General features: G+C 49.6%; 1 pseudogene; it reads left to right on the forward strand.

Annotated features, from left to right (window-relative positions):
- The first annotated feature begins 621 nt into the window (after positions 1–621).
- LOC120034019 lies at positions 622–12223 on the forward strand (annotated as a pseudogene).
- Positions 12224–12783: the final 560 nt, after the last annotated feature.

The raw sequence follows: 12783 nt of genomic DNA on the forward strand, positions 1-12783 counted from the left end.
AAAGCCTGGTCTTTACTCCTCTCAGTTGATGAAATTCATCAGAACCTTCCTTCACCGTGGAGTTTAGCCTGCTAAGGAACAATCAACTCCATTATCTGAATCTTATATCGAGGCGTAGTTAAGTTTTGATAACGGGTCACTCGATTTGCTAGCAACAACATTGAGTCACGCTTACCTGTACCTGTTTGTCCTGTACAACTTTTCCTAATTTGTGTTGCTCAAGTGGAGACATATCAGCCTTGACATAAGCCTACTAAAAACTGAGATGATATTGGCACATGTGCATTCACGCTGAGTTGAACAACACAAATGAGGGAAAAAATTGGTTGTAATCAATAAAAGTTTTTATTAAAAGTATGAATTTCAGCACCCCATTGAAGGACCCCTGTTGTACAAGCCAAAGATAGGTACAGGTAAGCATTTTCAGAATTTACATTTTTACAAGTATTGATTTACTTATTGTGACTCAATCTTGATGCTAGCAAATCGTGCGACCAGTTATCAAAACTCCACTCCACCCTGATATAAGAGAACAGTTGAGCATTCTTCAGCTAAATTAGGTAAGGGTTATGGTTCAGGTTGGGTTAGGTGAGGTAAGATTTAGATAGTGATGTCCCAGGGATGCCCGATAGCACTAACTGTCTAGAGCTGCTGAGTCGGAGGAGCGTGTGTAGGACTGTGTAGGACTCGTTGCGGCCAGCAGGTCAAACAAACAACTAAAATGAACCAATCACTCAGAAAAACAAATCCGGACTTTTGAGTCATTAAAGAGTCGTTCAAAAAGAACAAGTCGTTCAAATAATAACGAATCGTTTGCGAACAACAAGTCAGACTCCGAAGATGACAAAGAGACACCAAAGATACTGTGAGGAACTGCTAATAATTATTCATGCATTATAAATTATAATAATTTATACAGGTGTATAAAATTGTTAGTTGGGAGATCATTAAATGGGTTTCCATGGTCGAGCAGCCGGACACAAGCCTAAGATCTTCATGCGGAATGCCAAGAGTCGGCTGGAGTGATGTAAAGCTTGCCGCCATTGGACTCTGGAGCATTGGAAACGTGTTCTCTGGATTGACGAATCACGCTTCACCATCTGGCAGGTCGACGGATAAATCTGGGGGGGTGGGGCACGGTCCTGGGCCTCCAGAGACAACCCACGGTCCAGAGCTTCCAGAGCTGCGTCCAGAACCAGAGCCGCCACCAAGGGTAGCTGCCCACCCGGACCCTCCCCTATAGGTTCAGGTTTGCGGCCAGGAGTCCGCACCTTTGGGGGGGTACTGTCACGCCCTGACCTTAGATATCTCTGTTTTTCTTATATTTTGGTTAGGTCAGGGTGTGACTAGGGTGAGTACGCTAGTCTGTATGTCTAGGGTATTTGTATGTCTAGGGGTGTTGTCATCTAGGTGTATTGTATGTCTATATTGGCCTGATATGGTTCCCAAACAGAGACAGCTGTTTATCGTTGTCTCTGATTGAGGATCATATTTAGGTAGCCATTTCCCTTTTGTGTTTGTGAGATCTTGTTCTATGTTTAGCTGCCTGTCTGCACTATTCGTATAGCTTCACGTTTTGTTCGTTGTTCTTTTTTTTAAGTGAGTTTCTCTTTATTAAAAGTATGTGGAACTCTATGCACGCTGCGCCTTGGTCTCATCTTTACGACGATCGTGACACCTTGGTTCTCTCCAGACCTGACTGCCCTTGACCAACACAAAAACATCCTGTGGTGTTCTGCATTAGCATCGAATAGCCTTTGTGATATGCAACTTTTCAGGGAAGTCAGGAACAAATTTACACAGGCAGTTCGGAAAGCTAAGGCTAGCTTTTTCAAGCAGAAATTTGTTTCAACCCCTATTACTAGCCTGTTCAACCTCTCTTTCGTATCATCTGAGATTCCCAGAGATTGGAAAGCTGCGGCGGTCATCCCCCTCATCAAAGGGGGAGGCACTCTAGACCCAAACTGCTACAGACCTATATCTATCCTACCCTGCCTTTCTAAAGTCTTCGAAAGCCAAGTTAACAAACAGATTACCAACCATTTCGAATCCCACCGTACCTTCTCCGCTATGCAATCTGGTTTCAGAGCTGGTCATGGGTGCACCTCAGCCACGCTCAAGGTCCTAAACGATATCATAAACACCATCGATAAGAGACATTACTGTGCAGCCGTATTCATCGACCTGGCCAAGGCTTTCGACTCTGTCAATCACCACATTCTTATTGGCAGACTCAACAGCCTTGGTTTCTCAAATGATTGCCTCGCCTGGTTCACCAACTACTTCTCTGATAGAGTTCAATGTATCAAATCGGAGGGCCTGTTGTCCGGACCTCTGGCAGTCTCTATGGGGGTGCCACAGGGTTCAATTCTTGGGCCAACTCTCTTCTCTGCATACATCAATGATGTCGCTCTTGCTGCTGGTGATTCTCTGATCCACCTCTACGCAGACGACACCATTCTGTATACTTCTGGCCCTTCTTGGACACTGTGTGAACTAACCTCCAGACGAGCTTCAATGCCATACAACTCTCCTTCCGTGGCCTCCAACTGCTCTTAAATGCAAGTAAAACTAAATGCATGCTCTTCAAGCGATCACTGCCCGCACAGCATCACTACTCTGGACGGTTCTGACTTAGAATATGTGGACAACTACAAATACCTAGGTGTCTGGTTAGACTGTAAACTCTCCTTCCAGACTCATATTAAGCATCTCCAATCCAAAATTAAATCTAGAATCTGCTTCCTATTCCACAACTAAGCATCCTTCACTCATGCTGCCAAACATACCCTCGTAAAACTGACCATCCTACCGATCCTTGACTTCGGCGATGTCATTTATAAAATCGCCTCCAACACTCTACTCAGCAAATTGGATGCAGTCTATCACAGTGCCATCCGTTTTGTCAAAGCCCCATATACTACCCACCACTGCGACCTGTACGCTCTCGTTGGCTGGCCCTCACTTCATATTCGTTGCCAAACCCACTGGCTCCAGGTGATCTACAATTCTCTGCTAGGTAAAGCCCCGCCTTATCTCCGCTCACTGGTCACCATAGCAGCACCCACCCGTAGCACGCGCTCCAGCAGGTATATCTCACTGGTCATCCCCAAAGTCAATTCCTCCTTGGGCCGCCTTTCCTTCCAGTTCTCTGCTGCTAATGACTGGAACAAACTGCAAAAATCACTGAAGCTGGAGTCTCATATCTCCCTCTCTAGCTTTAAGCACCAGCTGTCAGAGCAGCTCACAGATCACTGCACCTGTACACAGCCCCTCTGTAAATAGCCATTCCAACTACCTCATCCCCATACTGTAATTATTTATCCTGCTCCTTGGCACCCCAGTATCTCTACTTGCACATTCATCTTCTGCACAATCTACCATTCCAGTGTTTAATTGCTATATTGTAATTATTTCGCCACCATTGTAACGCTCGTCGTAATCCTCCTCGTCTGAGGAGGAGCAAGGATCGGACTGAGGGGCAGCACCGGACTGAGGGGCAGCACCGGACTGAGGGGCAGCACCGGACTGAGGGGCAGCACCGGACTGAGGGGCAGCTCCGGACTGAGGGGCAGCTCCGGACTGAGGAGCAATTCCGGCATCGCCGGCGTGACAGGCAGCTCTGGCAGGTCCTGGCTGACTGACGGCTCTGGCAGGTCCTGGCTGGCTGGCGGCTCTGGCGGCTCCTGGCTGGCGGCTCTGGCGGCTCTGGCGGCTCCTGGCTGGCTGGCGGCTCTGGCGGCTCTGGCGGCTCCTGACTGGCGGGCGGCTCTGGCGGCTCCTGACTGGCGGGCGGCTCTGGCGGCTCCTGACTGGCGGGCGGCTCTGGCGGCTCCTGTCTGGCGGGCGGCTCTGGCGGCTCCTGACAGACGGACGGCTCAGATGGCGCTGGGCAGGCAGGCAGCTCAGATGGCGCTGGGCAGGCAGGCAGCTCAGATGGCGCTGGGCAGGCGGGCAGCTCAGATGGCGCTGGGCAGACGGGCAGCTCAGATGGCGCTGGGCAGACGGGCAGCTCAGATGGCGCTGGGCAGACGGGCAGCTCAGATAGCGCTGGGCAGACGGGCAGCTCAAACGGCGCTGGGCAGACGGACAGCGCAGACGGCGCTGGGCAGACGGCAGACTCTGGCCGGCTGAGGCGCACAGTAGGCCTGGTGCGTGGTGCCGGAACTGGTGGTACCGGGCTAAGGACACGCACCTCAAGGCTAGTGCGGGGAGCAGCAACAGGGCGCACAGGGCTCTGGAGACGCACAGGAGGCTTGGTGCGTGGTGCCGGAACTGTTGATACCGGGCTGGAGACACGCACCACAGGGCGAGTGCGTGGAGGAGGAACAGGGCTCTGGAGACGCACTGGAAGCCTGGTGCGTGGTGTAGGCACTGGTGGTACTGGGCTGTGGGTGAGCACTGGAGATATAGTGCCTACTACGCGCACCTCTCCCTTAGGCTCCACTCCCACATTTGCCCGGTACGAGCGGAGCGCAGGCATAGGACGCACTGCACCCTCCCAGCGCCCCGGAGACACAGCACGCAGAGCCGGCGCAGGATACCCTGGACCGAAACGGCGTACCGGAGACCAGACGCGCTGAGCAGGCACAATACGCCCTGGCTGGATGCCCACACTCACATGACACTTTCGGGGGGCTGCCCTATAGCGCACCGGGCTATGGGCACGTACTGGCGACACCGTGCGCTTAACCGCATAACACGGTGCCTGACCAGTAACGCGCTGCTTATAATAAGCACGAGGAGTGAGCTCAGGTCTGCTACCTGGCTTAGCCACACTCCTCTTTAGCCCCCCCCCCCCCCCCCCCCCCAAAAAAATCTGGGGCTGCCTCTCGTACCTGTCGCGCTGCCGTGCTGCCTCCTCATATCGCCGCCGCTCAGCTTTCGCTCCCTCCAGCTCAGCTTTGGGGCGACGATATTCCCCAGCCTGTGCCCAGGGTCCTTCTCCGTTTATAATCTCCTCCCATGGGCAGGAGTCCTGAGATTTTGGCCGCTGCTGCTGCTGCTGTTGCTGCCCGTTACCACGCTGCTTGGTCCTTTTGTGGTGGGTGATTCTGTAACGCTCGTCGTAATCCTCCTCGTCTGAGGAGGAGCAAGGATCGGACCAAAGCGCAGCGTGGTTTGAATGCATACTTTAATATTTAAACAAAGACGAAAAACACTTGACAAAATACAAAACAATAAACGACGTGAACAAATGAACGAAAACAGTACCGTGTGGCGAACAAACACAGACACGGCAACAATCACCCACCAACAAACAGTGAAAACAGTCAACCTTAATATGGTTCCCAATCAGAGACAATGACAAACACCTGCCTCTGATTGAGAACCATATTAGGCCAAACAATAAACCCAACATAGAAACACATAACATAGAATGCCCACCCAGCTCACATCCTGACCAACTAAACAAGACTGAACAAAGGAAATAAGGTCAGGAACGTGACAACCATGGCCTATTTATTGCCTAACCTCTCTTATCTTACCTCATTTGCACTCACTGAATATATTTGCACTCACTGTATGTTTGTTTATTCCATGTGTAACTCTGTGTTGTTGTATGTGTCGAACTGCTGTGCTTTATCTTGGCCAGGTCGCAGTTGTAAATGAGAACTTGTTCTCAACTAGCCTACCTGATAAAATAAAGGTGAAATAACAAAAATAAAATTGCTGCCAAAATGACCTGCCCTCTCCTCATCTATTTTAAGAGGGATGCTAAGCCCTTCTTTATAACCAGCCTCCTCAATGTAGAAGTACTGGCCTTCTAGGTGAACAGTTGCATACAGATCAGCCAGGAGCTTTGTGACAGGATAGAGGAAAGGTAAGTGGAATGCCCATCACAATCCACCACTGTAGCTTGCCTAGTAGGCTATAGAGTGGTGAGGAGGAGGAGTCTACCGTGTCCGGAAGCAACTTCACTATTCATTTTCTGGATTCAGGCTAACTCAAAACATCGTTTTAAGCTTTGTTTGACTATTTACAGTCACAGCTGATTTTCGGGATTGTATATTGATTCGCTCTCCTTAAATATTTGTCATCTGATGTATTCGTTTCAGTCTCTGAATTGTTTAGCCAAACTTTTCACCACCAGCTCCTGATATCAGGGCATATATACTACAATCTGTGTCCTGAAACAGCCTAGTGTGCATGTGCACCCAGCTATATCCTGTCCCTAGCCCGTTGTCCCTGTTTTTCCCTGGCTAAACTAGCTGGTTAGCTCAACTATGCTAGTTTCGTCCTCATTGCCAAACTTCATAAATACTGCACCCTCAACTTCAAAAAGTCCTTTGCTACAATCATGTAACTAAGAAATTCAAGAAAATGTAAAATTATTTGTTTTGTTGAATAGCCATGACTGGTTTGAGCTATCTGTCGTGTCATAAGACAACGGTGACGAAGGATATCATTGCTACTTAACGCAGATCCAAGTTCTGTTTTGAGATCCACCAGCATCATTGACGTAGGGTTAGCTGGATGTTTTTGACTGGTCTCGGAACTGTGATAACAGGCAGCCTCTCCCTGCTTGGCTCAATGGGATATGTAGTGATTTTGCCAACACAGCCAGATATGTACACATAGTCAGTTTTAAAATGTTAAAGGTACAAGACTATCTTATTTGTTGATTTAAATCATGCTTTATTAATATAATGAGTAATCGAGGAATGTCACAACTTAACTGACACAAAAAAATGGAAAAAATAGCAACTCTACAGAGCGCCAATGGCTACAATGAATGTCAATTACTTCCTGAAACGAAGGGTCCGCAGAGCCCCTCCTCACCACTCTATTAGTATTAAAGTAGTACTTTCAATGTTCTTCAGTGTCATTATACAAACATTTGAAAAAAGATGCTACGACAGCCTGAAAGTACATTTGAGGAAGATCCCCACAATTGTATTTGTTTATTTAAAATGCCTGTAAAAAAAAAAAAACATGGTCCTACCTAGTAATTACACACGATACAGTGTATTCTCTTTAATACTCTTTATTTGGGCTAACAGGGCAGGTGTCATTCCATGGATAGAGTGCCTTTTGGGTAGTGTAATTTTGCCAAAAATAACTATATATATATATATATATATATATATATTTCACCTAATTATAACATTCTGTCATAAAGATCAACTTTACAACCAACGTTTTTCTGTGTTGATGTGTTATGCTCGTCGACACGCTCAGTTTTCCACCACAAAATGGACAAAAAGAGAAGAATCCACTCGGCTGCTTTCTCACTATGATTTGACTATTAGATGTTCAATGTTTATTTATGTTTTTTATTTTTTTTAAGGAATAGTATTACTATATTAAAACGAGAGTTCAGTTCACATTACAGGGTTGACCTTAGCCTGAAAACCCAAAGTTGAATTTAACTGAATTCTACATCGTGCAACAATGAGCATTTGTCCTCTCACAACCTCTACATGCCAGCATGTTGAATACAATTACATTTTAACTTTCTTTACTGGTTGTCCGTGCAGTTGGTCCTTTTGCAGGTAGGAATGTGAGACAATATATCCACAGGAAAGTATAATTAAATCCGCTTTTCAAAGCGCTGGTAGTGCATTCAGATTCCTATCACCTGAAGCATGCATACTTGCAGAGCTCGTGCACCTGTTTACATGGTTCTGCGCATGCTTCAGGTGTGATTAATGTGTGTGTAACGGTTTTCCTCCTCCTCTTCGTCCGAAGAGGAGGAGTAGGGATTTGACCAAAACGCAGCGTTGTGATACGACATGACTTTTATTTAAACAAGACGAAAACTAAACAAACTTGAGAATTTACAAAATAACAAAACGACGTAGACAGACCTGAACATGGAACTTACATAACTACACGAAGAACTCACGAACAGGAACAGACTACATCAAACGAACGAACAAACGAAACAGTCCCGTGTGGTGCGCAGACACAGACACGGAAGACAATCACCCACAAACAAACAGTGTGAACAGCCAACCTATATATGGTTCTCAATCAGAGGAAAACGTAAAACACCTGTCCCTGATTGAGAACCATATAAGGCTAATTACAAACAACCTAAACATAGAAACACAAAACATAGAATGCCCACCCCAACTCACGCCCTGACCAACTAAACACATACAAAAATAACATAAAACAGGTCAGGAACGTGACAGAACCCCCCCCTCAAGGTGCGAACTCCGGACGCACCACCAAAAGTCTAGGGGAGGGTCTGGGTGGGCATCTGTCCACGGTGGTGGCTCAGGCTCTGGGCGTGGTTCCCATCCCACCATAATAAATCCCCGCTTCCTTATCCCCCTCACAATGACCACCCTCCAAATAACCCCACCTAAATTAAGGGGCATCACCAGGATAAGGAGCAGCACCGGAATGAGGGGCAACACCGGAATGAGGGGCAACACCGGAATGAGGGGCAACACCAGAATGAGGGGCAACACCAGAATGAGGGGCAACACCAGAATGAGGGGTAACACCAGAATGAGGGGCAACACCAGAATGACTGGCGGATCCTGGCTGGCTGGCTCTGGCGGATCCTGGCTGGCTGGCTCTGGCGGATCCTGGCTGGCTGGCTCTGGCGGATCCTGGCTGGATGACGGCTCTGGCTGGTCATGGCTGGATGACGGCTCTGGCTGGTCATGGCTGGATGACAGCTCTGGCTGGTCATGGCTGGATGACGGCTCATGGCTGGATGACGGCTCATGGCTGGATGACGGCTCATGGCTGGATGACGGCTCATGGCTGGATGACGGCTCATGGCTGGATGACGGCTCTGGCTGGTCATGGCTGGATGACGGCTCTGGCTGGTCATGGCTGGATGACGGCTCTGGCTGGTCATGGCTCGCTGACGGCTCTGGCTGGTCATGGCTCGCTGACGGCTCTGGCTGGTCATGGCTCGCTGACGGCTCTGGCTGGTCATGGCTCGCTGACGGCTCTGGCTGGTCATGGCTCGCTGACGGCTCTGGCTGGTCATGGCTCGCTGACGGCTCTGGCTGGTCATGGCTCGCTGACGGCTCTGGCTGATCCTGTCTGGCGGAAGGCTCTGGCTGATCCTGTCTGGCGGAAGGCTCTGGCTGATCCTGTCTGGCGGAAGGCTCTGGCTGATCCTGTCTGGCGGAAGGCTTTGGCTGCTCCTGTCTGGCGGAAGGCTCTGGCGGCTCCTGTCGGGCGGAAGGCTCTAGCGGCTCCTGTCTGGCGGAAGGCTCTAGCGGCTCCTGTCTGGCGGACGGCTCTGTAGGCTCATGGCAGACGGGCGGCTTTGAAGGCTCAGTACCGACGGGCGGCTTTGAAGGCTCAGTACCGACGGGCGGCTTTGAAGGCTCAATACAGACGGGCAGTTCATGCGGCGCTTGGCAGACGGACAGTTCAGACGGCGTTGGGCAGACGGACAGTTCAGGCGCCGTTGGGCAGACGGGCAGTTCAGGCGCCGCTGGGCAGACGGCAGACTCTGGCCGGCTGAGACGCACTGTAGGCCTGGTGCGTGGTACCGGAACTGGAGGTACCGGGCTAAGGACACGCACCTTCAGGCTAGTGCGGGGAACAACAGGGCACACTGGACTCTCAAGGCGTACTATAGGCCTGGTGCGTGGTACCGGGCTGAGGGCACGCACATCAGGGCGAGTACGGGGAGAAGGAACAGTGCGTACAGGGCTCTGGAGACGCCCTGGAAGCCTGGTGCGTGGTGCCGGAACTGGAGGTACCGGGCTAAGGACACGCACCTTCAGGCTAGTGCGGGGAACAACAACAGGGCACACTGGACTCTCGATGCGCACTATAGGCCTGGTGCGTGGTACCGGAACTGGAGGTACCGGGCTGAGGGCACGCACCTCAGGGCGAGTGCGGGGAGAAGGAACAGTGCGCACAGGGCTCTGGAGACGCACAGGAGGCTTGGTGCGTGGCGCCGGGACTGGAGGCACTGGGCTGGAGACACGCACCATAGGGCTAGTGCGTGGAGGAGGAACAGGGCTCTGGATACGCACTGGAAGACTGGTGCGTGGTGTAGGCACTGGTGGTACTGGGCTGGAGCGGGGAGGTGGCGCCGGAAATACCGGACCGTGCAGGCGTACTGGCTCCCTTGAGCACTGAGCCTGCCCAACCTTACCTGGTTGTATGCTCCCCGTCGCCCGACCAGTGCGGGGAGGTGGAATAACCCGCACCGGGCTATGTAGGCGAACCGGGGACACCATGCGTAAGGCTGGTGCCATGTAAGCCGGCCCGAGGAGACGCACTGGTGGCCAGATGTGTAGAGCCGGCTTCATGACATCCGGCTCAACGCTCAATCTAGCCCGGCCGATACGTGGAGCTGGAATGTACCGAACCGGGCTATGCACACGTACAGGAGACACCATGCGCTCTACTGCGTAACACGGTGTCTGCCCGTACTCTCGCTCTCCACGGTAAGTACAGGGAGTGGGCGCAGGTCTCCTACCTGACTTCGCCACTCTCCCTTTAAGCCCCCCCCCCAAGAAATTTTTGGGGTTTACTCACAGGCTTTTCGGGTCTCCAGCCACGTCTCCTTGCTGCCTCCTCAAACCACCGCTCCTGGGCTTTAGCTGCCTCCCTCTCTTCAACAGAGCGGCGATATTCCCCTGTCTGAGCCCAGGGTCCTTTTCCGTCCAATATTTCCTCCCATGTTCACGAGTCCTGGTTTCTTTGTTGCGCTCTCCCACGCCGCTTGGTCTTTGGTTGGTGGGTGATTCTGTAACGGTTTTCCTCCTCCTCTTCGTCCGAAGAGGAGGAGTAGGGATTTGACCAAAACGCAGCGTTGTGATACGACATGACTTTTATTTAAACAAGACGAAAACTAAACAAACTTGAGAATTTACAAAATAACAAAACGACGTAGACAGACCTGAACATGGAACTTACATAACTACACGAAGAACTCACGAACAGGAACAGACTACATCAAACGAATGAACAAACGAAACAGTCCCGTGTGGTGCGCAGACACAGACACGGAAGACAATCACCCACAAACAAACAGTGTGAACAGCCAACCTATATATGGTTCTCAATCAGAGGAAAACGTAAAACACCTGTCCCTGATTGAGAACCATATAAGGCTAATTACAAACAACCTAAACATAGAAACACAAAACATAGAATGCCCACCCCAACTCACGCCCTGACCAACTAAACACATACAAAAATAACATAAAACAGGTCAGGAACGTGACAGTGTGTCCGGGGGATCCCTGTGTCTTTGGGAACCAGGGCTATCGCTCAATGCAAGCCATTTCGATCTACGGTGTCCACAGATTGATTTAATTGGGGGCACTACAGTGTAGATGACAAAAAAACGTAGCTTCACTGTCCGAATACATATGGAGGGGAGTGTACAGTAGGTCTATTTGAGTACAGTAAATATATGTTGAATCTCTCTCCCTTCTCTTAGGAAGGACCAGCACCTCAGAATGACAATCCTGTTCCAAGAGGCTGCTCGGTGATTCATTGGGCTGTTCAGCCAGCGCCGACCCAGGATGGAGCAGTTTCTAACAGATCTGGAGGAAAATGCTGTGCAGCTGGACAGGATGAAGCTGGGGGCTAAGATCTCCAGTGTGGCAGGCAGCTCAGTGGGGGCAGCTGGAGGGATCCTCTCGATCGCGGGCATAGCTCTGTCCCTTGTCACTGTTGGGGTGTCACTGGGTCTCACCATTACAGGAGCCAGCCTGGGGTTCACCAGAAGGGTCAACAGTTTAACCACTGGTATCACAGAGATGATTCATTAGAAGAAAGCCAGAGAAGTCTTCCAGAATTTCATGGAGGATGTGGAGAGTCTCCAGGAGTGTCTGGATGATGTGGCTAGAAAGGAGGTGCTCCTGGGGCAGAGAGGGTTGAACGTCTTGGTTGGAACAGGGAAAGCTATTGGCACTACTGGGGCCATCGGAAAAGGTATCGACTCCATAGTGGACTGTGGCTCTGGTTTGAATGCAGTGAAGGCCTTTACAAATGAAGATCTGATCACCAGCACTGGTAAGTTGGCAAAGCTCTTTCTATCCCCGCCAATGTCTTATTCATTGGCATGGATGTTGTCTTTATCTGTAAAGACAGAATTAGCCTGGCAAAAGGCAGCAAGAGTGAAAGATCCTAGCTCATCCTTGCACTGTGGCGCACAGAGTTGGACTCCTGGCAGAGGATCCATGACTCGCTGTGTAGAGGTCTATTAATGTTAAAGAAGAGCCAGATAATCCTGGAACACCCATTTTACCATCTGGATGAAAAGTTGAGAGTAAATTAGTCTGAGCTCTATTCAATCTGTATCGCTGAAAAGTTACAGATTACGCAATAGAAATGTAAAGAATTTCCGATTGAGTCGATATATGCAACGTTTACCGTGAATGCAGTCTCCACTGCCTTTACATTTCAATCACGCTGTAACGCTGAACTTCCGCGATACGGATTGAATAGAGCCCTAGGATGAGTATAACATAGCAGGATGACGCAATGATTTACCAGTCTTTGAGGTCTTTGAAGAGGGGAGTTTGTGCCCCTGCAGAAGCAGGTTTCATCAATAATTCAGTATATTAAAGCTGATCATTTAAAATCAATTATACAATTTGATGTAAAGCAACAATTTAAAAAATGTATTGATTTACCAGATTGGTCTGTCATTCATTTAGGAAGATAATCCACTGGTTATTGGAAGTAAACTAATTCTCAATCCGACATTAAACAATAACAGTGATTGCATTATCCACAGCATAGGCATCCTATTGAATTATGATCCATTGTAGTGATTTCCTTTTTATATACTACTGGAAATGGTGTGCATGTCATCTTTAAGCCATCTTTGGGATT

The sequence above is a fragment of the Salvelinus namaycush genome, chromosome 41 (genome assembly GCF_016432855.1).
Source record: "Salvelinus namaycush isolate Seneca chromosome 41, SaNama_1.0, whole genome shotgun sequence".
NCBI lineage: Eukaryota > Metazoa > Chordata > Actinopteri > Salmoniformes > Salmonidae > Salvelinus > Salvelinus namaycush.